Raw genomic sequence first — 25,837 nt, 5'->3', positions numbered from 1 at the left:
CTATCGAGGCATAGCGAGGCTCTCCGCTATCCCCAAATGATTCGAAGCAATTATTGTTATATTACTATCACTAATTTATTGGAGTTTACAACTCATGTCTCAAATGGTTTAAGGGAAAATGCTCATACCGACGTAATATACACCGACTTTAGTAAAGCTTTTGACAAAGTATGTCACTCATTACTCATCCGTAAACTCGACCTAATCGGCTTTCAGCCCAGACTTCTTCAATGGATCTCATCTTTCCTCTCTGATAGAACACAAAGAGTTATTGTTAATAATTGTTCTTCCAACATCATTAAAGTTTCTTCAGGAGTTCCTCAGGGAAGCCACCTTGGTCCGATTCTGTTCCTGAAATTCATTAATGATATATCTTCTATAATAAAACATTCAAAAATTTTAATGTATGCCGATGATGTGAAACTTTTTAAAACATTGTCCTCTATCGAAGAAAGGTCTTTGTTACAAGCGGATCTGAGCAACGTGGTTAGTTGGTGTAATGCAAACTATATGCCACTAAACCTTCAAAAATGTAAATTTATGTGTTTCTCTCGGAGGGCTGTTCAACCAGCTGTTTATCCAATATCAAATTATAATCTGGAGCAGGTATCCAATTTTGTCGATCTTGGTATCACAATGGATTCCAAACTCATTTTCAACCATCATATTAATGTTATAGTCAACAAAGCCAAAGGCGTTTTTGCATTTGTAAAGCGATGGTCAAAAGAGTTCAAAGATCCTAATGATACAAAAGCTCTTTTCACCACTTTAGTTAGACCTATACTAGAATACGGATCTATTGTTTGTAATCCCCGCTACCAAGTTCAGTCAGAGATGATTGAATCAATTCAAAATAATTCTCTCTTTTTGCGTTGCGTGACTTTAACTAGGATTCAGATTACAATCTCCCTCCTTACACAAGTCGTCTAAAGCTCATAAATTTGCCTACACTCGCAAGTCGTAGAGAAATTCTGGGTATAATATTTATCGTAAAATTAATGACGGGCTTGATTAATAGCCCGGCCCTCCTGGCTGAGGTTAATCTTAATGTCCCCTCTCGAGTGTCAAGACACTTTCGACCTCGGTTTTTGAAGCCATGCAAAACTAATTTTGAACTAAACGAATCATTCCGTTGTTTATGTCAAGATTTTAACTCTCATTCCAGCACGTTTGATATATCGGACTCGATTTTTACTATAAAGAAAACTATCATTTCTACTCTCAGTAATTGAAATACTATTTTTAGCATATCCAATCAGCTGATGAATCTGATTCTGTAGCTGAATAGTTTTAGATCTCTACACTTAACAAACTCCTGTTTCCACTACTCGGCACCAAAAAAAACTAAAAAAAAAGGTTCCGTACGTCATGCGGACTGCGCCCCTCGTGTCGGTTGGCGGGAATGGAGGGTAAAAAGCCACTGGAATTGATTAGTTAATTAATTTATTAATCAAATGCGCACCAATGAAGACAGAACTTCTCCGTGTACAACATAAAGGACAAAGATTGATTATATTAGAAAATATGGAAATATATAAACAGAAGACCTTCAAAGGACAAATAATAAATGAGCAAATAAATACTGTATCGGATGTACTGTTTGCACCTCCAAAACTAGTGTACGAGAAGAAAAATGACAACAACAAAACCAAATATTAAGGATAGGCATGGAAGGGAATATACTAACTACAAAAACAAAGAAGGTAAAGATCACTGACTTCTACCTGTCAGCAAAAACAAGCCAGAAAAATTCGTCTACCTATTCAGCACCGCAAATACTGCAAAACTAAGAAGACGTACCTAACAAAAGAAAGATGTAGTTAACAAGGAGTATAAATACGAGCAACCAACAAAAATTATCCAGAACGAAAAATTACACTGAAGATGGCACAACGCCGAAACCGGTTTACCTCCAAACCAAATCTGACAAGGGATGACGGAAATTCGTTCTAAAATAAAAAAGAAGTCTTCTTTTGTTGTACTTCCCAAGAATAGCAGTTTTTACAAATGTTTGCCAGTCATCCGATTTCTTGACAAACAATCGTTCGCAAGGACAGATGTTGCAACTATATGTACATATATCGTGCTTGTTTATACAACAAAGGTAACGCAGTTTTCAGCTCCTCCCATTCTTCTAATGCGACTCCAGGGAGGATACTGGGCTGGACAAATATAAGGACGCTTCATCACATGTCGTAGACCTTTTTTTCTTTGACCGACGGCGAGCTGTTTGTGGTGTTGCCAGAAGTCGAAGTCATCGTTGGCTCTCGTACGTTAAAGAACGCGCAATTTCTTTTTAACAAGTTCCAACGGTTTAGCCAATATGATAATGTTGGACGCCAGCAAGCGTTTTTTGAAATATCAGAAATGACAACCAGATGACAATCAAGAGAATAATAAACAAAATGCTGACAGGGAATATAAACAAATATGAGAGAATCGCAGTACGGCAGATTTTTTTGGAGTATTTCATAGAAACTATCATGATAAAAACATTACGAGGTAAAAACCTTCTCTAAATCGCATAAAATTTAAAATAGAAAAATCAAATTGTTCAGAACTTTTGTTGTTCGATATAGAAAATGAGAATGTGTGTGTGAGTTTGAGTTTCGAATTTTAAAATGATATTAGTGGGATGCATGAAACGTTGCAAAGTTGTTACAAATGTCGCATTTGTTGCAAAATTTGCCACCTTGCAGCTGATTACTTTTGTATGGAAACTCTCCTGCGACAAAATTGCGACATTGCCATAATATTTGAGATGGCAATCATTGCAAGACGCGAAACACATGATATTTGATTGTTCTCGAATACTTCAAGAAAATAATAAGTTAAGGCTGCTTCGAAATATAATTGTATAAACCTTTCTTTTTTACATACGCGCGGCATTTCCCCAATAATATCTGAGTAACTACATGTAAAAAAAAACATTTTTAGCTGCACTTTAACATATCACGAAAATAAAAAAATGAAAACATCAGCGTTTTTATAAAAATCCGACTAGCGCGACCTCCAAAGGATTTTTTTTTCAAAATTAAAAAATTCTTGCTTTTTTTCTCACAACTAACAATATTTTGATGTAGCGTTCATGGATTTCCAAGAAGAGTATTTTTTGAACCACTCTAATACATATATATATTTTCTACAGACTAGATTTGAAGATAGCGTTTAAATTTTTTGGGCTTGGGATACGTTTAATATTTTTGTGTTTTCTAAGATTTGTTTTTTTATATTTTGAGTCAACTCTTTTTCTTTATTTCTTTATAAAATATATACAAACTCTATTTCTTCAAAAGTGACGCACGTGCTGCATTTTTAACACGTCAGTGAATTGTAAAACCTAAATACTTTCCCATAAGGAATAGTTATTAACAGGGTTAGGATTTTAAGGCATTTGCCTATTTTGTCTGCTTGGTCGTATCTTTATAATAATAAAAGAATCACACGTTTCATGTATTCCCTGATTAAATTTAAATTTTGCTTTTTCTGCATTTTTTGCTTGTTTTTCCTTTTTAATATTTATCTCCTCATTTTCATTACACCACTGGAATCATTTTCGAATATTTAAAATTCCGCTTGTGATAATTCCGTGAAAATCCACGGCTATTGCTGTGTGCTAATCGGTAACTTTTTTCTCCTTGGTGAGACGGGTTGAAACAATTTTCTGTGGTGTACGAATAAATTGAAATTTGCTGTGCCTAATGCAAAGTAAAATTTTGACAGTTGAAAGACCAAACAAACGCCCGTGCGAAAGCTGTATTTTCGGTGTCTTGCTGAAATTGTTAAGATTTACATTTATTTTATAATCTGCTTTTTTGTGCCTTTTCAGCTTCCATTTTGATTTTCACTTATTTATTACCGCCAAAGGATATTGCACAAAGTTGGAAACATGGATTTGCACGGGTTTTGTTAAAGAATGAACTATATTTTTATAAAAAAGTAACCAAAATTAAATAAGAGCAAAAATTTGCCGGTAAAAATAAATGTATGAAGAAAAAAAACTTTTTTGCCTAAAATATTAAATTTTTTTTAAAACTAATGATTATATAGAAAAACGTTATATGAACAAATTAAAGGAATTGTAATTTTTAATTTTTTTAAATTTGTTTGAGCAAAATCGGACTAGTGGTTCTCGAGTTATGTCAAAAAAAGACCACCAAAGGTGACAATTTCCCCTATATGATAGTTATATATATATATCTCGATTCCCAGACGTGACCCAGCGAAACGCCGGGACACGAATAACTTCTTTTTTACCGATATAACTTTCCCCGGTAGTTTGAACCCTTCCCGATCACTGACCCCTACCATTTGTCTCACAGTGTTATTAAACATAAATATTTATGTACATAAACTTGTATGAAATTTAAAACATTTTAGGTGCTGCAAATAAAGTTAAAGGTATTTTCGGGCATGCACATACCACTTAAAAAAGATTTAAAAGCATATCTTATGGCTTATAATGATTTTAAAAGCATTTTGTGGAGCATATATTTAGAATTTATTGGCATATTTTAGGCGCTTAAAATTTGTTTTTAGGAGCATATTTTGGGTTGCCCTAGTAATAACTTTATTAACTCATACAACACCTAAATACCCTGCAGAAAATCTGACTAGCTCAGAACTAGCGTAGAACTAGACCTTTTGCGACAGTACTAGTTCTAGCTCAATACCCAGGCAATGCTTTCAACTGTCCAGATTTACACGGCGATGTCATTAGCGGTGGTAATTCCCGCCCAGTGCATTACATTGCAACTAGTTTTTAACCGGTTCCGTTTTGGACAGTTTTTGTTTATAAAAAAACGTTTTTGAGATTCGATTTTTGGATATTGTTTTCGTTTTTTCTTTTCTTTTACAGATCTCATTTTTGTTACATATTTTATTAAAAAAAAATAATAATATTGTAAGCTGCACGCAGCAACAATTTAAATTACCCTGCAGGTAGTGACGTTAGCTTATACCTAACTTTAGTCTGTTTACGCGAACACTAATGCTAACTATTAACTGTGTATTTTGTTCGAAAAAAGCTAACTACTTTTGTGGGGTGATGGCCGCAAAAAAGTCAGACCTGGATACCTCTGCATTACATGTCAACTAACTTGTAACTAACTTCTTTTGGACATAAAATATTAATAAGAAAAACAAAATATTTTTTTGTTTTTTTACTTTTTTATTTACTTATTTATTTACTTTATTTTATTACATTTCATATTTGTTTACATATTCTGCTCTGGTGGCCCCGTATTCGAACACCGTCAGACATAACTTCAAAATGATAGTATAAAATTTCGATCTTCCTTTTATTTGTCCTGAATATGAAAAAGAATCTGCGAAGTTCAGAAAAAAAGTGTATTGAAAGTAATTTTTGTATGAGGATATTTAATAGAAACTTGTAAAGAAAACCAACTCCCGATTGCGTCTGCATGACTCCTGCACGACTTTACAATTCACTTTAAGTTGGTTTTGTCATAGCTAATTAAAAGTGAGTTATTAATCGAAATCTCGCCAAAAAGCTAACTATAAGTTGGTTAGCTTTAACAATTGATAATTTTTCACTGCAGGGTAGTTAAATTTGAAAACTCACAACTGCCTCCACCGCGATTTGAACTCGCGACCAACGATGCTTGAGTCGGAGGTCTTCTCGCTGAGCTACTTTCGTATTGTACGAGTAGTGAGCATTTGCACATTTACACCGCAAATTTCAACTGTCCTGCTCTGCATCCATTTTGCATAGATAGTTCTGATATATGTAGTTCGGAACTAGCGCTTTGTCAGACTGTCTCTAAGTTTTACTGCAGGGCATGAACATACACGGTCGGCCGCTGTGGTGTAGTGGTAAGCAGTGCGCGCTTCCGCTCCGCAGCACCCGGGTTCAAACCCTGCTCAAAGCAACATCGCAAAAAAATATAGAAAAAAGGTTTTTTCTTAACAGCGGTCGTCCGTCGGCAGGCAATGGGAAACCTCCGAGTGTATTTCTGCCATGAAAAACAGCTTCTCATAAAAAGACAATCGCCATTCGGAGTCGGCGTAAAACTGTAGGTCCCTCCGCTTTGTGTGACAATATCAAGGCGCACGCCACAAGTCGGAGGAGAAGCTCGGCCAAACACTAACATATGTGTAAGCGCCAATCTATATTTATTTATATATGAACATACACACATGTATTTGTTTGTGCAGAATACGAAACTGCTTTCAGGCTCTTCAAAGATAAATTTATTCTTTACTTTCGCATTTTTTGTAAAATATTTTCCCGAATGTCACTTTTAAAAAAAAAAAATGTTAAAGGTTTAGTCCTAAGTTTAGGAACTGTTAGCAAAAAGTATACTAACCGATAAGCATTGTACTGAGTTTTAATATTAAATGCATGCTTTTAAAACATTTTGATATCACTATGAATCTCATTTATTACATAAGCTAATGTTGAAGTTTTTTCCACCTTCTTCATGACATTTTTCGTGGTTTCATGTCATGATTTTTCTTGGGAAGCAGGCTTTTTGTTTAATCTTTCTTCGGCAACAACTTCCCATATATGCCATTTGAACACTTTTGGAGTAATAGGCTTTTTAAATAAAAAATCCTTTTTCTCCTAAAAGTGATATTCTGGAAATATTTCACATTTTTCTGCTTTTTCTAAGAGTCTTATATCACGAAAACATATAAACAAGCAAATGAAACAAGTTACATTTAGGAAAATTCGGAGGGACAATAGGCGAAGATAGAATAAAACAATAAAGGTTAAGGTGGTCATTTACAAACAGTTACGCCTCTTTTCATTGTTTCTTTGCTTAAACTTTTTTTCGTGATGATTATCGAATACCTAGCGGGGACAAATATTTTTATATGAAGTAGGTAAAATATATCAAAGAAATACTGCATTGCTAGAGGTCCAATTTAAAATATTGAAAAAATTTAAAGAGAGGCAATTTTTTTAAATTTGTGTCAGAGCAAATTGATAAGATATAGTAAATGTTGAAGTATAGCTTTCAAAAGAAAGAGGTTAAAGAAAGCCTACTGCCATACCTATACAAAAGCGTTGGGCTGAGCATTTCTGACGGCTAGCGTTAACGCCGAAGTGCACTACCTAAACAAAAGCGGCAACGATACGTCAAATGAAGAAATAACACCAACAATAAGCATATGTTTGCTTGTGTGAACTACGAAAATTACAGTTTCGCCGTTTTCTGCAGCCAACTTCACTTCCAACGCCCTGTCAAAATCGGATTTTCTAACCGCTAAGCGTTGACGCCGCGGTATTTCGGAAGAATTTTTTTACAGCCAGACAACGCTGACGCTTTTGTTTAGGGATGGCTGTTATAGCCGAAAATATTTTTTGTTTGAGAACTTTAATTTAATTTGATTATTAAATACTAGCAAATACCCGGCGTGCTTCGCTATACCTTAAAAGTATTTTTGTTTTGTTACTCCCTCTCACAACATTTGAAAATATTAGTTAATACTGTAGTACATATTTGTAATGTAGGGAGATTTTTTCAAATTAGATAAATATGCGGTATTTGAATATTGAATTAATACACGTTTGAGGAAAGCGTAGGTAGACTCCAGTTATAAGATTATAAAATAAATTTCCAAGAGAAAGTCGGTACTTTACATATTTTCTAATTACCCTGGAAACATATCGTCACTAGACACGAATAAAGGCGCGAGCTCAAAAGTTGACTGCGAAAAAAGGCGCATAAAAAATGCGTGTGTAACACCGTACACATGATAGAAATGAAACTTCTTAAAAAAGGTGTGAGTACCAGGTACCTACTCACGAAATTGGATGTGGGTACATATGTTTACGGTTCGGCAAACCATTAGGCGATTGAGTTACATGCATAGGTTTGGTTAGAAATCAAACAATAATTTCATTTCATCTTATTAATTTTCTGATATACATATAATTTATTTATTCATTTTCCGGTAACACCACCTTATATGAATTCGCGGTTCTAGCATCCATAGGACCGGGTTGTAATGTGTCAGGAGGCATCTTTAGTTTAGTTTTATATAGTTTAACAAATAAAATTTATTCAAGCAATTGTTACAAAGTTTACTCATTTAAACTTCACAAAGCCTCTGCATGTGACGAACGCTGACAATCGACTACTCTCTCGACGATGCTAGTCGGTTCGTTGTTCGTTTCATTTGCGTGGTTGCCAGATTGCTGACACTCGGCCGTTCCTGATAGGAAATCGACCCCGATTTCGTCGTTATCTGCTTCATCTGCTGAAGTGTCGTCATCAAGTTCGGGACAATTTTGGCAATACCGTTTAAGTTTACTTGATTCGAAAATTGATGTAAATTTACGCGACTTTATAGGCATACCGGGTATATCTTCTATTACATATCGATTTTTATTTAGAACCTTGGCGATTCGATAGGGACCACGATATTTCGGTTCCAGTTTTCGCGATTCACCGGTTGCGGCTGCTTCGTTTTCGATTACAACGAGATCATCATCGCGATAAATACGAGGTGCTGAACGTTTTTCGTCGAAACGCCTTTTCCATTTGTCCCGTTCGCGATATATGTTTTCGGATGCCAAAATGCGCTTTTCATCTATCGGAATATTTGTTTGATTTCCATCTACGTCATCGGTGATAGCGGCCACTAATTGGTTATGTACAATATCGCGTAAATTAAAATTGAATAGGAGTTCGGTTGGAGTTTTGTTCTTTTGCGAGTTTATTGTGAATTGTAAGTTTCGTAGAATTGCGTCCCAATCTTTCGGGTTGTCGACGGATGTACGTAAATAATTAAGTATAGTTTTGTTATCGCGCTCGACTTGTCCGTTGGACCTTGGAGTGCGTACGGCGGTTTTTATATGTGTTATACAATTTTGCTCACAGTATGTCCTAAATGCTTTTGAAGTGTAGGCGGTTCCACGGTCGGAAATTATTTTGGCCGGTAACCCGAAATAGCTAGTTAACTCATTTAGTGGACTGTTCATGTATCGCAAACTGCTTTGACGACTAGATAATTTGAAAATGAGTCTGAAATTGCCAATACATAGAACTTTACCTTCTTTCTGCGAATGAATGGGCCGAGGTGGTCAATATGGACCACACGGAAAGGTATCGGTTCTACGGGATCGTAATGTATCGTACCTTTTATTTTCCCGGATTGCGCTTTACGGAGCAACAATCAACACACGCCGCTATGAAAGTTTTGATGTATTTGAGTATCTGCGGAAACCAAAACGTTTTATGAATTCGAGCAATAGTTTTCTCGAGTGCATGGTGACCCGTCTTGTCATCACATAGTTGTTCGATACGCCAGCGCACAGCTCTGGGAACTAAAAAATTTAGTCCATCTTCTTCTTGGCGATAAAGTCGATGATTGTGGATGCGAAAATACTTCAATATTTCCGGTTCGCGTGATGATTTTCTTTTACCCTGAAGAATTTCGATTACTTCACGAAGCTTTTCGTCTTGAATTTGCATCACGTAGAGCCAGTCGTTGACGTCGGATGTTATTTCGAGAATGGAACCTGTTGGTTCTACGGGCTCAGCTGGTTGGTCAGGTGCCCTGCTTAAGGCATCTACATGAGCTAATCTACTACGTGGACGGTGAACGGACTCAAAGTCGAATTCGGAGATCTTCAACCACCATCGGGCAATTTTAGGCTTAAGCTCTTTGTTTTCGCGCACCTTAGCAACAGCGGAGCAGTCAGTCACCAGGCGGAACTTCCTACCAAGCAGATATATACGGAATCGTTCTAACACTTCTACGACGGCGAGAGCTTCCAGCTCATATGAGTGGTATCTACTTTCGGGTTCTGTGCAATGCCGGCTATAGTACATCGTTGGTTGCAACGCCTTCCCATCACTCGACTGCAGAAGCACACCAGCTAAACCGCATTGGTTGGCGTCGGTGTGAACTTCGTGCTGCGCAGTTTGGTCATAAAGTGCCAATACCGGAGCGGTTGTCAATACTTCAATTACACGGCCAAATGCTGTCTGTTACAAGTCAGTCCAGTGGAACGAGTGCAGTTCAGTTTTTCAAAGGAGCTTTGTTAAGGTTTTGTTATTAGGGAATAATCGGGAACAAATTTCCTGAAAAACCCCGTAAGTCCTAGGAATCGTCTTTGTTCAGTGACGTTAGACGGCACTTGAAAGATTTAATGGCTGATATTTTGCGATTGCCAGGCATTATACCGCTCCCGGCTATGACGTGGCCGAGATACGCGATTTTCGTTTCTAGGAATTTGCATTTATATGTAAAAACTTCTCGAGACGCTGCAGCTCTTCTTCAATCGTACGACTTGGTAGAGCCGGAGCATTGGCCAACCCAAAAGGCATCCTGTTAAACTCGTAGTGCCCTTCGTTAGTGACGAATGCCGTAAATTTCCCGAATCCTCTTCAAGCTCAATATGGTAATATCCCATACGTAAACTAATATAGTGAAATATTTGTTACATGCGAGTTGAGCGAAATGCTCGTCCATGATCGGCATTGGGTATGATATACGATTCCTGATTTTATTGAGACACCTGTAGTCTACGCAAAGACGTTGATCACCATTTTGTTTATCCACGAGAGCAATTGGTGATGCTTACGAGGACTCAGATGGTCTTATAATTTCGTTCGCGAGTAGATCTTTAACGATTTCAGCCACGATTGGTCTTTTGGAAAATGGGATACGATATGGTTTCATATTAACAGGCGTTTTCGAATTTTCATTTTGGCAACGTTACAGCGACCGATATCCGCAGCTTTTTCAGCAAACTCATCACTATATGACTTTAAGAGTTTTTCGAGTTTAAAAAATTTCATTTCCAGAGATCGGTGTATGCGCGAATGTTCAAAATGTTCTCTACGCGACAACAACCGTTTTCAATGACGACTTCCGGTTCTACACAAGCTATCCGTTCCGAGTAAAATATTTTCATTTAACAAATTGTCGGTTACTACCAAAACTTCCGCTTCAATTTTCTCTTTGTCTATTTCTATGATTGCGTCTACTTTTTCGTCACATGTAAATTTTCCTCCCCCAAACCCATTTAACGTTACCGAGCATGGGGTAGGGCAACCAATTTTGTTAGCGAAACTTTGTTTTATCAAAGTACGACTACCTCCCGGATCGATAAATGAACTCATAGGCAACCCATTTACTGCGATTTGTTTTACGATACCGTCTGCGTGAGAGGTTTTTACCGGCTCGAGATCCGGACTAATTGCTCTAACGGAATTATTTGTCTTTTCCGGACACTTTTCAGTTGTGTGACTGGTACGCTGACACTTTGCACAACGAGGTTTCTTTTGAGGTTATGGGCACTTAATCGAGTAGTGACTCATCTTCAAGCAGTTATAACACTTCGGTTGGCTTTACATTTGTATTGCGCGGAACGGTAGTAGCATTTGTTACCGGTGTCGATTTCGGTTTAAATTGCGATGATAATTTCACTTCGTTGAAAAGGTTATAGCTATTAATGTCATTCAGCAAATCAAACACCTCGCGTAGTTGTTCGATATTTTCTTTTTCATGTCACTATCATTGATTCCGTTTATGATATTGTGGCGAATACTGCGGCAACACAAAGCGAACAACGAGAAATAGGCAGAATGTTCGAGGAATGACGTAGAATGTTCCACAAAGGGAAACGTCAAGTTGGATGAACACTGCGAACAGCGAGAGAAAGAGAATGAGCGATAAACTTCAGAATGTTCTAGAGTTGCCATAAGTGCCAGCGCAGGTATATAAGGGCGCCGCCACCGCGAGGTGAGTTAGTTACAAGTCAACAAGCTACAAGTAAAGTGAGCGGAGAATTGAGTTGCGAATAAGCAAGCTATAAGTTTAATTGTGTTAACAAGTAGTAAAGCGTTGGTATTGCTTTAACAAGTATTGTAAAGTGGTTGTACTGTATTAGCAAGTTATGTAAATTGTTTCTTGTACAATAAAGTTAATTGTACTACAATTGGTCATCGTTAGCATTTATTTAACAATCCAGCGATACGAGCCCGAGTATATTTGGGAAATCCCTCAAGGTTTCGAGGATAATCGTAACAATATGAATCGTAATGTCGTTTTCGGAAATGCCTCTTTTCGTAAAGTAAGCCAACATACGATAATAAAATTCTTGAGGTGTTATCTCTTCATCGCAGATATTTTTATATGCACATCAGCGATATTATGTATACACGGGAAGTCACATATCATACGATTTGAAAACTCGGACCACGTAGTATATACGATCGACAACGAATCGACCCACTGTCTAGCAGGCCCTTGTAATTTCTGCTGCACTGCACAAAGTAAAATACCGTCGTCGATACCCTATGCATTTCTCAACATTTCCACACGTTGCACGTATTGAGTCGCATTCAATGATGTATTGGAAAGCGGGTTAAAGGCTGGCATGAGTTCAACTATTTCGCGCACACTATACATCGGACGAGGTTGCCAACATAAACGTTGATCCGGCATTACTGCAACATCTCTACCCCGATGACACCCCCGACAACACCTTTCGCCAACGTGACCTACGGAGCCGAGTTTAAACCATCATTGAAACTCATGGTAATGAGGACTTTACGGAGGAAGAAGTTATCGAAGCACTGTCGACAATGAACGCTAACAGAGCCCCTGGTTTGGACAATTTAACGTCAGACATATGCCTAGCTTTTGCGCGTAAATACACTAACTTTTTGACTCATCTTTTCAACGCATCTCTACGTATAGGGTATTTTCCAAAAGCGTAGAAAAAGGCATTTGTAAAAATCTTGCCTAAAGCCAATAGGACTAACATTGAAGAACTGGGATCCTACCGGCCTATAGCGCTTCTACCAGTTTTTGAAAAGGTGCTAGAAAAGCTTTTTGTCAAACGGCTCATATATCACACTGAAAAACGCCATTACTGGTCTCCAAAGCAGTTTGGTTTTAAAGAACAAACATCCACTGTAAATGCCCTTCGTCATGCCCTTAATCATATCGAGACACAGAAACGGAAATCCCGTCAAGTTATTTGTATATCGCTTGACATCAAAGCAGCATTCGACAACGCTTGGTGGCCCGCACTTCAGAACAAATTAGAACGAATTCAAACGCCGTCTAACATTTACAAGCTTATCGGTAGTTATTTAGAAAACCGAGAAGTTACAATTGATTATGCGGAAGCAACGGCCACTAAGATGATGACAAAGGGCTACATCCAAGAATCGGTATGTGGTCCTACCTTCTGGAACATTATTATAGATGAGCTTTTAACTATGCCACTTGCCGCAGGATGTGAAATTTAAGCTTCTGCTGATGATGTGCTTCTGATAGTTAGCGCAAAAACTGTAGAGGAGCTCCAGCAGCATGCCAACGATGCACTGCAGCTTATACATGCTTGGGGAGTTGACGTAAAACTAAAATTTTCTGACACGAAAACCCAAGTTATGGCATTTACTTGGAATGCGCGGTGTGCTGAGATTAATCTAAACGGTAGACAGCTTACGTTTGTTAAAGAAATAAAATTTCTTGGCGTTGTTATCGACGAGCGGCTAAAATTCACCAATCACGTAAAATATGTATTAGCAAAGGTCCAACGAATCTATGACAACCTGTGCAAGTACGTAAGTGGTGGAACCCACTATTACGTACGCTGCGGGTATATGGGGAAGAGCCATAAAATACGTTTATATTCGTCGACTTTTGCGATCGTTCCAACGAAACTTTGCCATACGAGCCATACGATCGTTCCACACAGTATCGGCCACATCAGCCCTGGCTCTTACAGGCTTCATTCCACTTCATTTGAAGATTAATGAAATCACCCAGATAGAGAATGTGAAAGCAACGCTATCGTATCATGAAATATCTGACCAAGCGACTCTTCAGCCCCGTGTTCCGCCTCGAGATCAATTGCATCCGGCACAAAGGCAAACAATTGTACATGAATGCATAGAGTCGCAAGAGCTATTAGAGTCCATTAGTATCAATGACGCCACACAGATATATACTGATGGAAGCAAACTACAAAATGAAGGATGCGGCGCGGCGTTTGTCATCCGTCATTCAGATGCAGTTTGAGAGCCTTTCAAGCTCACCCTACACACTGCCGGCTCTGTTTACCAGGCTGAGGCCCTTGCAATTGACTCCGCATTGGAATGGGCCCAAAACAGACTTAAAACGCGTAATCTGTATCTATATAGCGACAGTAGATCGTGTCGCGAAGCTATCCGAGATCGTAGCAATTCTATGCCTCTCGTTGTCTCGATTCACCGGCGTTTACACGGTCTTCGTCAAAGCCATGAAGTAAAATTCTACTGGGACAAATCACACGTCGGTATTGAAGGAAATGAGCTTGCCGACCAGCACGCAAAAGAAGCCGCAAGTACAACAGCTGAATTCTCATACGCCGCATACCCGATATGCTATCCCAAGCGGTCAATACAGTTAGAGACGCTCGTAGAATGGCAGCGTGAATACACCGAAGAAACAACTGGCTCTAGCACTAAACATTTCTTTCCAACGATTTACGATGCGAAACTATACCGTGAAATATTCGGAATATCATTTGAAATGACACAGCTTTTTACTGGTCATGGGTTCAACAAAACTTATTTGAAACGATTTACTATTATCAATGAAGACACCTGTCCATGCGATAATCGAACCCCGCAAACAATGCGCCACCTACTCCAAGACTGCCCCCGTTATGATTGCGCCAGATATCACCACAGAAGATCATGCCAGCAACACGAAGTCCCAGACTTCGACTTGAATGCGATAGCAAAGCAATATTCCCTCATCAAATCATTCACAGAATTTGTAAAACATATTATAAGTAACTTAAAAGCATTTAATGGTACAACCTGAACTTTTATTAACTAATTTAATTATCCCGAAACCATAGTTTTACAACCAGCCTGTATCCACTCGCAGGCACTTTGTATATTATTTCAAACATCATAAATTTCTGAGATGATCAAAACTTTAAATTTAAAAGTTTTTACATACTATTTTAAGAATAGCTTTAACAAACTATATATTACTGCGGCACTACTTTTGTTTCTCCAAAGATAAAACGAATTAGTGGACGTTGATACGCATGCGTTTAGTTCTTAGCGCTTGCTAATATTTTGTGTGTACATATGTATGTATGTACGACGATAAGCGAAACAAGCGTAGAGGAAAACAATGAGATAAGCAAACGACGATTTTGCTTGTCAGCGAGACGAATGTATACCGAAAATATTTGAATTTATATTAACGGTCGACTTTAACGAGTAGAATTTGGCTTTTTCGTGCCGAACGGAGAACGAGTTCAAAAGAGAAACAGCTTCGCGATTTTGCATGCAGCTACGCGAAAATTTTCGAATTAACGAGGAACGACGAATGCGATTTTAAAGTGAACATGCAGAGGAGCCCCGATTTCCCCGAACACGGTCAGCGTAGTCTCAATTTCTGCACTAACACACGCACTGTTACAATTTATATTAAAATAACACTTCCACACTATTTCACGAGAGGTGGATTACATATCACTTTTGAGGCTGTCAGGAGGCCTCTTTAGTTTAGTTTAATATAGTTTAAGAAATAAAATTTATTCAAGTAGTTGTTACAGAGTTTACTCATTTAAACTTCACAAAGCATCTGCATGTGACGAACGCTGACAATTGACTACTCCCTCGGCTATACTAGTCGGTTCGTTGTTCGTTTCATTTGCGTGGTTGCCAGATTGCTGACAAATGGAAGTAATTGTATGTTTAACAAATAAATGAAAACGTTATAATGCAATCAATAGATCCATACGAATTCGCCATTACCAAGGCACTAAGTAACGTACGCACTTTGGTTTGCAAAACGCATTTATTTAAGTTGAAAGAAGAAAAAGTCCTTTGTTCGGCATTTATTTTTACTCGCTTTCTATCTTCCAAGGCGAATTCATATATTCTTATCACGAATTCATATATTCATGTGGTAGCAAGAGTATAGAAACATAAAATTACCTTATAAATTAAAAGCATAAGTATCACATGTATGCTGATCGATCTGATGGATCTGAGTAAAAATTAAGTGCATAAACTCTATTTCGCGTTAATTGTAATCATAAAATGGTGTTCATTCATTCAGTTTCTACTCAAACGCATGAAATGATTTCATGAATTGGCCTACGCATAATGGTAGTAACTGACAGAATGAATTACAACAAACACATTCTTTTGACAATCATTCATATCAATCCGCAATCAAGTTGGACGTTTTGTCCACAAACATCGCAATTTTGCGAGCAGTCTCATTGCAAAATCTCATTTTTACAATTTCATAGTTTTGGCTTACATTTATAAAATGCAACGAAAGCACGTACCTATTTCGGCTGAGTTATCCATTTTCGGTTACTTAGTGTACAAAGTAAACGCAAATTAAATGAGTTTGTACAACACGGCCATTAATGTAGCGATAAGCTGTACAACTTGCCAGAAAATCCAAATTTTTTGATCTTTCATACAACCAAGACATAAATTCATTCAACAGGCCCACAAACGGTGCAATCTAGAGCAAAATAACACGAAGCTGAACCAACGGTCGCTAAGTTTATGGCTTTCTTTAAGAAACATCGGGCGGAAACTTCAACTGCTCCTGTAACACTACCTTATATAAGTTGGCCTTGCTATCATCCTCACATATGTTCATCAGAGTATACCAACGAAGGACGAGTTAATACAAGGAGATAGCGAGAGTACAAAAGTACTCTAGAAAATTACACGCACAATGACAAACATGAACAAATGTACAACAAACACATAATTTTTGGCAATCAGTACAGTTCGCATTTATATCAACGAGTAGCTTATTAGATTTGTTTTCGTTGGTACTACATTAGGGCTGCCAGATATCTCTGTTGCCAAACCGGGACACTTAAGGGTGGAAAGGCCTCTCGCACCCTTCCCTTTCGTTTCGACAAAAATTACGTACGAAAGGATGTAGTAAAATTTTATTTAGACAAACAAAAAAAAAACATAAAAACATGAGATCATGAGATCATTACAACGTACACCAGCAAAACAAAACAATTTATCACAACTAAAGCACAGAGAATTTTTCACAATGCATGCACCTTTTTTGTTCCTTATAAAAATACAGTTTATAATAAATACATCAGGAAACATAAAAATAAAATTTCCAAACTTTGTGCAAAACTCGGGAAAATTTGCATACAAATTTGCATCTTTCTATTCAGACTTTTTAATAAAAATTTTGAAAATTAAGTTTTGCAGCCCATAGAAATTTAGTTAATTTTTGGATTGTTTTTACTGAGAGTTTCTTCCATACAAACTACTTATGTTCGACATTTTTTTGTATGTGGAAGACACCGTCAACAAAAAATAAATAATTGCAAAAAATCAACGAAATTTTCTGGTAACTTCAGACTTCCACTTTACTAATTGGCTCAAAAGCTACATTTTCAAAATTTTTCTAAAATATCTGATTAGAAATTGTGATTCGATGAAAGAGTCTCCGAGCCAATAATTTTGTACGGCACGGTACTTATAAGTAATCTAGGTTCACGAAAGAAAAAAATTTTAATACAAGGTAACATTAAAAAATCAGTCATTTGTTTCGTTGCTGTGAACTTGTTTCAAAACTTCTGGCTTTTACTTAATATAATTGTAAAACTCTGTGCATGTCATTTTAATGTATTTAGGTACATACTTATATTAATCATCAACTATTGCTTGTGCATAAATTTAATAAATTTAAGTATACAAATTTTAGTATTTAGTATAGAAATATTCAATTCAAATACGCCAATATCAAAACGAAGTGCTTTGGACTTAACGGATGCTTTTTCATAATTAAGTTAAAAAAAAATTTAAATTCCATGCTGCCTGTAATGGGATTTGAACCCTGACGCTCTGGAAATTAACAAATTGTGGCAAGCATCTTCGTGCACTCAGCTACAGCCAGACATGTAAATGTGCGTTCAAACTTTCAGTTTAATTCAACACCACGTGTTCGTCGTATGAAAGTATTGTTTTTAAATATGAACATTTTAAAACGATAATCAAATCATCAAATTCATAAAATTTTTCTTAATATGTATTACAATGCGTTGTTTCTCTCTGTGTAGTAATTTTTATTCAAACTTTGTGAAATCAAATCGAAACCCGGGACACTTAAACGAAACCCGGGACATTTTAAGGTTGGACCGGGACACCGGGACAAATAGTCTAAAACCGGGACATGTCCGGGAAAACCGGGACGTCTGGTAGCCCTATACTACATATGTGCATATATACATGAACACAAACGTATGTACATACACAAACATATGTACATACGTACAAATATATATACAACCATTCAAACATATGTACATACATGAAAACATTGCTGTCCATAAATACATACACTAGCGCGCCTTTATTCGTGTCTACTGACGATATGTATTAACTAACTCCCACACTCAAAAAAAAATATAAACAATGCTTCATAGATCGAAGTTTTTTTTTAAATCTTACTACATAGAGCTCTTTTAATATATTTTATAAATGAGGCCATACGAGTTTTGGGAGAGAGTTACAACACAAAAATACTTTTAAGGCGCAGCGAAGCACGCCGGGTAATTGCTAGTTTTTAATAATAGTAAAAAAGTTGCAACTAAATCGATGCATTAATACTACTGGAAATATGAAAATTTCGAATTCCGTCCAATCCTTGAGATAAACTAAATAAAAAACAAGTAAGAAAGTCTAAGTTCCGGCGGAGCCGAACATTAAATACCCGGCGCAAGTATTAAATATATGTTTTTCACCTTTCCGAAACCTTCCGCTACATGGTAAGCTGGGGCGTATCAATTTTGAGTAAATTAGAGTCCTTAAATTTCGAAATTTTGAAGTTTCAAGCAGTTCTGAAATTTACCGTTATATTAAAAGCGGCCTCAATTTCATTGCGATTTCAATCATTTTCAACGCTTTGCTTCTATGTTGCAAGCACAATAACCATACCGAGTTTGGTACAAATTGGTAGAACGGTTACCGAGATACATATATGTGATCATAAGTGGACGGTGCCACGCCCATTTTCCAAAATTTTATCACAAACATATTTCTTGGTTAAGAATTGTTGCAAGAATCAATTTTGAATAAATTAGCTTTAATATTTACTCATTTATCGAAGATTTTGTATTTCTCTAAATTACCGTTATATGGGATGTGGGCGTGGTTATTTTCCGATTTTAGAAATATTCGGCCATTTGGTATGATGTGCGAAGGCCAATAACAGTGCCAACTTTGGAAGAAATTGGTGCAGCGGTTACCAAGATATACACATGTAACCATAAGTGGGCGTGGCTACGCCCATTTTCCAAAAATTTATAATATTCTTATTTTTCGTCTGAAAATTATTGCAAATATCAATTTTGAGTGAATTATCTTCAGTAGTTACTAAAACATCGCAGTTTTCGTATTTCTGGAAATTACCGTTATATGGGAAGTGGGCGGATTTCGCCCATTTTCAATACCAACCTACATACCAAATTTCGTTGAGATATCTCAATTTTTGCTCGAGCTATCGTGTACACGGACGGACGGACAGACAGACAGACGGACGGACAGATAGACAGACGGACGGACAGACAGACATGGCTTAATCGATTTCTCTTTTCGTTCTGATCATTTATGTATACATTTGTCTATGTCTATCTCGACTCGTTTTGGCTGTTACAAACAACCGTTATGTCAACAAAATTAATATACCCTTGGGCACAACTGCGCTCGGGTATAAGAAAACATTAAACTGTACTTAGATTTTTGGTTGTTTTTCGAGCGTATTTGGAAGCATATTTACCAATGTTTTAATGTTTATCTAAGCGCTTAAATTTGCTTTTTTTCCTGCTTATTTTCTTCGGTCCTGCTCTTCAAACACCACTTTGTAGTTTTTTCAGAATACTTGTTAATCAAAGAAATGCAAACAGTTCAAATTTTGCGTGCGTGGTATGCATTAATAAAGAAAGTTGCAGGTATTTAGGTAAAATGGTTTTGAAGTTGCACTTATAAAGGTTACAATGTTTTGTTTTAAAGACTTGCATTAATCGAGGAATTGCACGTATTTAGGGTTGTGGTTACCGTGTACGCACTCTATATATTTTTCATCGGATAAACATAAATTATGTTACGAACAATTATAAGGCTCAAACTACGAGACACGCGTTTTTATACCTTAAGACCAGATTGTGAGGGGGTATTCAAAATTTTTAGTATGCATATTTTTTTTGGGCTTCAATAGATCTATAACTTTATCAGTCACATAGTGTTATTATCCCGATGGAATCCTTGACGGTGGTACCGATGGGGGAACGGTACATGACAGTAGGAGGTTTAGTTTGGGTTAAAGTCTCACACTGACGGGGTTAGGCTTTCGATGCTTCCGCCTCGCAAAAAAAAAAAACATGTGCAGTAAAAAGTTAACTATTTAAATCGGCGAATAGTTTTATATCAACTTTTGTGAACTTCTATTTATGTGTGTGTGTACAACATACCTCTATTGGTTACAATAATTTTGAGCTATAATACCAATTTTTTAGTAATAATTATTGGTTTTGAAAAAAAAAAATTGTATAGGGATGATATGCATCTTCTGGCAAAACTAGGGGATCACACCGATTAATAGAGGACTTCGGAACATCATCAACATAAACGAGATCCAATACCTTTCAAAACTTATTTGGATATATATTTATTTGTTTTAGGCAAAGTTCAGCCATATCCTCATACATATACATTGTTATTATCTCTATATGACACTGGTAGAACATCGGTGTCAATAATGTTCCATGAAATGGGCAGATTAAAATCACCCAAAACAATCATAGAATCGGAGGGCGTGAGCATTGCATTTACGGACTCAAGTAAAGAAATCAGCTGTATGTATACTGATGTGTCAGAATTAGGAGGGATGTTGCAAAGAGTTAAATAAACATAACTCTTACCAGCTTATACACGTATACATTTAAATTCGGTATATTCAATGACAAGAACCAGCGTTGCCGCTTTGGTAATTTTTAACCAAAATTGGTAATTTTTTTCTTCATTTATCAAGTTTGGTAATTTTTTTTTTTCGGTATTACATGTCAAATAGGTCAATATTGTTTCTGATTCTACAATAGTAAGTGGCCCGTAAGCGTTTCCTTTTATAGAAATACCAGGTAATCCTGAAAGCTTCGCAAGGCGAAAGTTGTTCCAGCGTTCCTTGGCTACTAGAATGGTGTGTTCTTTAACAAACTGCTTGAAAGTGGCTATTGCTAAGTATATCCACCGTGTCCTTTCGAGGAAGGTTTTAGGTGGTCCTACCTTTCCCTGTCAGTTCGTCAACTTTTCAATTACCACCACTTTTCCAGTGTACCCGGCAACCATATATATGACTAGAATTCTACGTAAACATGTATGTTCGCGTTCAAAAAGCTACGGAATTCAGCGGGGGACCTCACCCTGTCTATGTGTGAGTCGAAAGCTTTCCTTCAAGCGTTTAATTTTTGATATATTTTCTTGTCACTTGTTTACATACAGTGGTTGAAAAAATTATAACCGCACCATATTTTGATAAGTTTTAACATGTTGTTTTTTTTGTAATTTAATTTTATTTATTAAGAAAATATTGATCTTTCTTTAATACTATGTCTCCATTGAGAGATTTATCCATTAAGATTTAATAAATCCAGTTGATAAATCACAACCGTCTCCATTACCACAACGAGATATGTTTGACGTTCACATTTTTAAATATTTGACGTTTGCTTATGTATGATTTTATAAATACAGTTGCGGACATTGATATACAGACAGATAAAAGGAAGGTACCAAACGGAATTTCATTATATGAATTGTGAATATTATTGGCTTCTTCTTCGTGGTGAATATGTATGTATAATATATAGTTTGGAAAGTGGAAAGAATGGTACCATATTCCGAATCATTTTCCCGAATTTAAGAAAAAATTATCAAAACGGTAAAAAACATTTGCGGAAAGAAAGATTTGTGTAGAAATCTCTTATTCATAGGAGGGAACCGAAAATCCAATCGTGGGCCTTGGGCATATCATGAATACGAACTGAGTTCTAGAGGATGTTCGGTGCAATGTTATCGAAGCAGAACCATTACCGAAATTTATAAATTTTTTGTCGCAGCGCGTAAATGACTTATAGAAAGCGGAGCAGAGTCTTCTCCGATATCATGATATTACTATAAAACACTTCTTCTAAATTTTTAGTTTTTAAAATAATATTTTCTTAATTTATTACAACCAAAGTTATGTAAATATGTATTTCTAATTTTCCTCCCAAACGAACAAAAGTATAAAAATCCCTAAAAATACGAAAATTCATGTTTTTATTATAGGCTAGATTTCAATGTCCTCAACTGTATATTGAAAACACAAATGTCATTTGATTTATGGCATGTGAATTTGTGGTTGCCACATCCAACAAATTGTACTTATTGATCAATATTATTGAAGATTTGACGAAGATTTAACTTAAATCTACTGCCTTTCGAGATTTAATTTTATATGGTAAATCTCAAAAGGTTTAACGTCAAATCTCGTCAGAGGGCTAAATCTTCATTAAATCTCACAATGGAGACATAGTATAACAGAACTCGAAAAAATTCAAATTTCAAACTTTGTTCAATATTTAAAAAAAAATCAACAAACTGTCGTAAAAAATTGAGGTTAATGGAGTTCTGATTGCCTAAAAGCTTGGTATCTTCGGATATACATACGTACAGACATATCGAGCCCTAACTGCCAAAATAACTTAAGCGACATTTTTTTTTAAATTTTCTTTTTGATACAAAAAGGCATCGATATGTATGTTTGTACAGTTCTGCACATAAAATAAGTTTCGTAATTTTTTGTTTAATTTGGTAACTTTTTCCGGTGATTTTGATAAAAAATAAAAAATGTGTGGCAACACTGACAGGAACACCGCAAAAAAGAACACCACCGCCGATTCTGCCCTCGCGATACAAAAAGGCATCGATATGTATGTTTGTACAGTTCTGCACTTAAAATAAGTTTCGTAATTTTTTGTTTAATTTGGTAACTTTTTCCGGTGATTTTGATAAAAAATAAAAAATGTGTGGCAACACTGACAGGAACACCGCAAAAAGAACACCACCGCCGATTCTGCCCTCGCGGTCGCCCCTGTATATTTGGTATTCATTTGGAAGAATTTCGGAATTAAAAATATGAGGTTTTAGCCATGTTTCGGTCAAGGAAATAATATTATAATTGCAGTCAAAACCTTTGAAATATAAGTCAGTTAATTTGGTATTCAGACCTCTAACGTTTTGGTAGTTAATACTTAAAGTAGACCTGCGAGTTGGTTTTTGGAAACAGAATTAAGATTAGAAATTTTAGCTACGTTGTTATTATTTTTATTAGGTTTATACTCAAACTCGCAAACATACGCCCCGGTAGGCCAAAAAAAATAATTTAGTAGTGAATCAAAGTCCTCGGCAGCTACACCAATTTTATAAGATGAAATATCGCGATCGTATTTAAAATTAAATTTAAGAATAAATACATCTTTAGTTTTAATTTTAGTCGATATGTATGACTTTATATCATCCGAAGAAGTGTCTTTAGCAAATCTAGAGACAAAGATTCATCTTCTTGGAGGAATTACAGCCAACTTTTTGGTAATGAATCAGACATTATTACCAAAAAGTTGCGGAATTCCGAATTATTCGGAGGAACTATGTTAAACAGTGCAGCTTCAGATGTTGATGGCAACACTTTAAATCAACGGTTTGCTCGGCGTTACTATTTTTGGATGTAGACCTAGTGGATATGGCTTTAGATAGCGGAGGCTCCAATGCCTGAGGGCATGGAGAAGAAAGATTAATAAGTTCCAAGGACTGGGATGGAGGATTATTCTGAGTAGATACAGTGACTACCTTTTTTAGGTGGGCTACTAACACGCCTACATTTATTTTCTCGGCTATCCTCAGAGTGTGGGGAGTTGTCGAGACATGTCAAAGACTTAAACATTTTTTCATATTGCTTAGATTTTTCAACAAGTACCGACAGATCCTTCCCGATTTCAGAAAACGCGTTTCTGGACTGCCTGAAGAAATAAATCAACTTCGGTTGATCTACATTTTTAACAAGACCAGCGAAGACCCTTTCCCTCATTGATAGCGTCTAACACCCTACCGCTCAAACCAGCACATTTTATATGGACTATCCCATCACAGAGCTGGCATGCCACATATGAGTCGCTTTTAACGTAAAAATTGGCGTAAATACACGACATATTTAAAATGATATTTATGTCCAGGTTTTAGTTTGTATATATATAAAATATTAGAAGCAAAAAATCCAAAAAAGTATTGAAAGCGATGTATTAGAATCACCAATCAGCTGGTAGATTACTATTTGAATGCTATGTAACGAAAGTTTTAAATACACTGTATTTTGACACTTAATAAACACAACGAAAACAGCTGTGACTAGGATGAAACAGCAAAAATGACAAAAACCAAAAAGAGCAAAATCAATGTGCATAAAATATTATATGAAACAAAAGACTCGGCACAAGCAATTAAGAATATTAAGTAAAACTTATAAAATTCACAGGAAACTTTGATATTTGACTTATCTTCAATTGTGCACCCAACGTTTCTTCACACTTTAATTGAACTACTTACTTTATTAAAGTTAAGAACTTTATAAAATATAAAATTTTATCTGAGCACAATAAAGCAGCTTCACAGCTTTGTCGTTTGCGTACTGAAATACGTTTGCTTGATTATTCGTGTTTACAGGTGTTAGCGAATATATATACTAAAAATAAAACAAATGAACAGATACGTAAGCGCACACATTTTCGCATCTTTGCTTTGCCTGCTTCTTCCCGCTTAACGCAGCTTGCTACATTTGGCACACAGCGAGTATACACACAAACAGAATTTCTTTTTGATGGTTTTAGCGACCTTTCTAACGGGTGATTTTTTTGAGGTTAGGATTTTCATGCATTAGTATTTGACAGATCACGTGGGATTTCAGACATGGTGTCAAAGAGAAAGATGCTCAGTATGCTTTGACATTTCATCATGAATAGACTTACTAACGAGCAACGCTTGCAAATCATTGAATTTTATTACCTAGAAAAGTTGGCAGAAAATCCGCTTTTTTATCGACAAATTTTGTTCAGCGATGAGGCTCATTTCTGGTTGAATGGCTTCGTAAATAAGCAAAATTGCCGCATTTGGAGTGAAGAGCAACCAGAAGCCGTTCAAGAACTGCCCATGCATCCCGAAAAATGCACTGTTTGGTGTGGTTTGTACGCTGGTGGAATCATTGGACCGTATTTTTTCAAAGATGCTGTTGGACGCAACGTTACGGTGAATGGCGATCGCTATCGTTCGATGCTAACAAACTTTTTGTTGCCAAAAATGGAAGAACTGAACTTGGTTGACAAGTGGTTTCAACAAGATGGCGCTACATGCCACACAGCTCGCGATTCTATGGCCATTTTGAGGGAAAACTTCGGAGAACAATTCATCTCAAGAAATGGACCGGTAAGTTGGCCACCAAGATCATGCGATTTGACGCCTTTAGACTATTTTTTGTGGGGCTACGTCAAGTCTAAAGTCTACAGAAATAAGCCAGCAACTATTCCAGCTTTGGAAGACAACATTTCCGAAGAAATTCGGGCTATTCCGGCCGAAATGCTCGAAAAAGTTGCCCAAAATTGGACTTTCCGAATGGACCACCTAAGACGCAGCCGCGGTCAACATTTAAATGAAATTATCTTCAAAAAGTAAATGTCATGGACCAATCTAACGTTTCAAATAAAGAACCGATGAGATTTTGCAAATTTTATGCGTTTTTTTTAAAAAAAAAG

This window comes from Rhagoletis pomonella, unplaced genomic scaffold (genome assembly GCF_013731165.1).
Source record: "Rhagoletis pomonella isolate Grant_MI unplaced genomic scaffold, Rhpom_1.0 Rhpom_scaffold_00009, whole genome shotgun sequence".
NCBI classification, from domain to species: Eukaryota; Metazoa; Arthropoda; class Insecta; order Diptera; family Tephritidae; genus Rhagoletis; species Rhagoletis pomonella.
The sequence above is the reverse complement of the archived record's forward strand: the minus strand, read 5'-3'. Positions refer to the sequence as shown.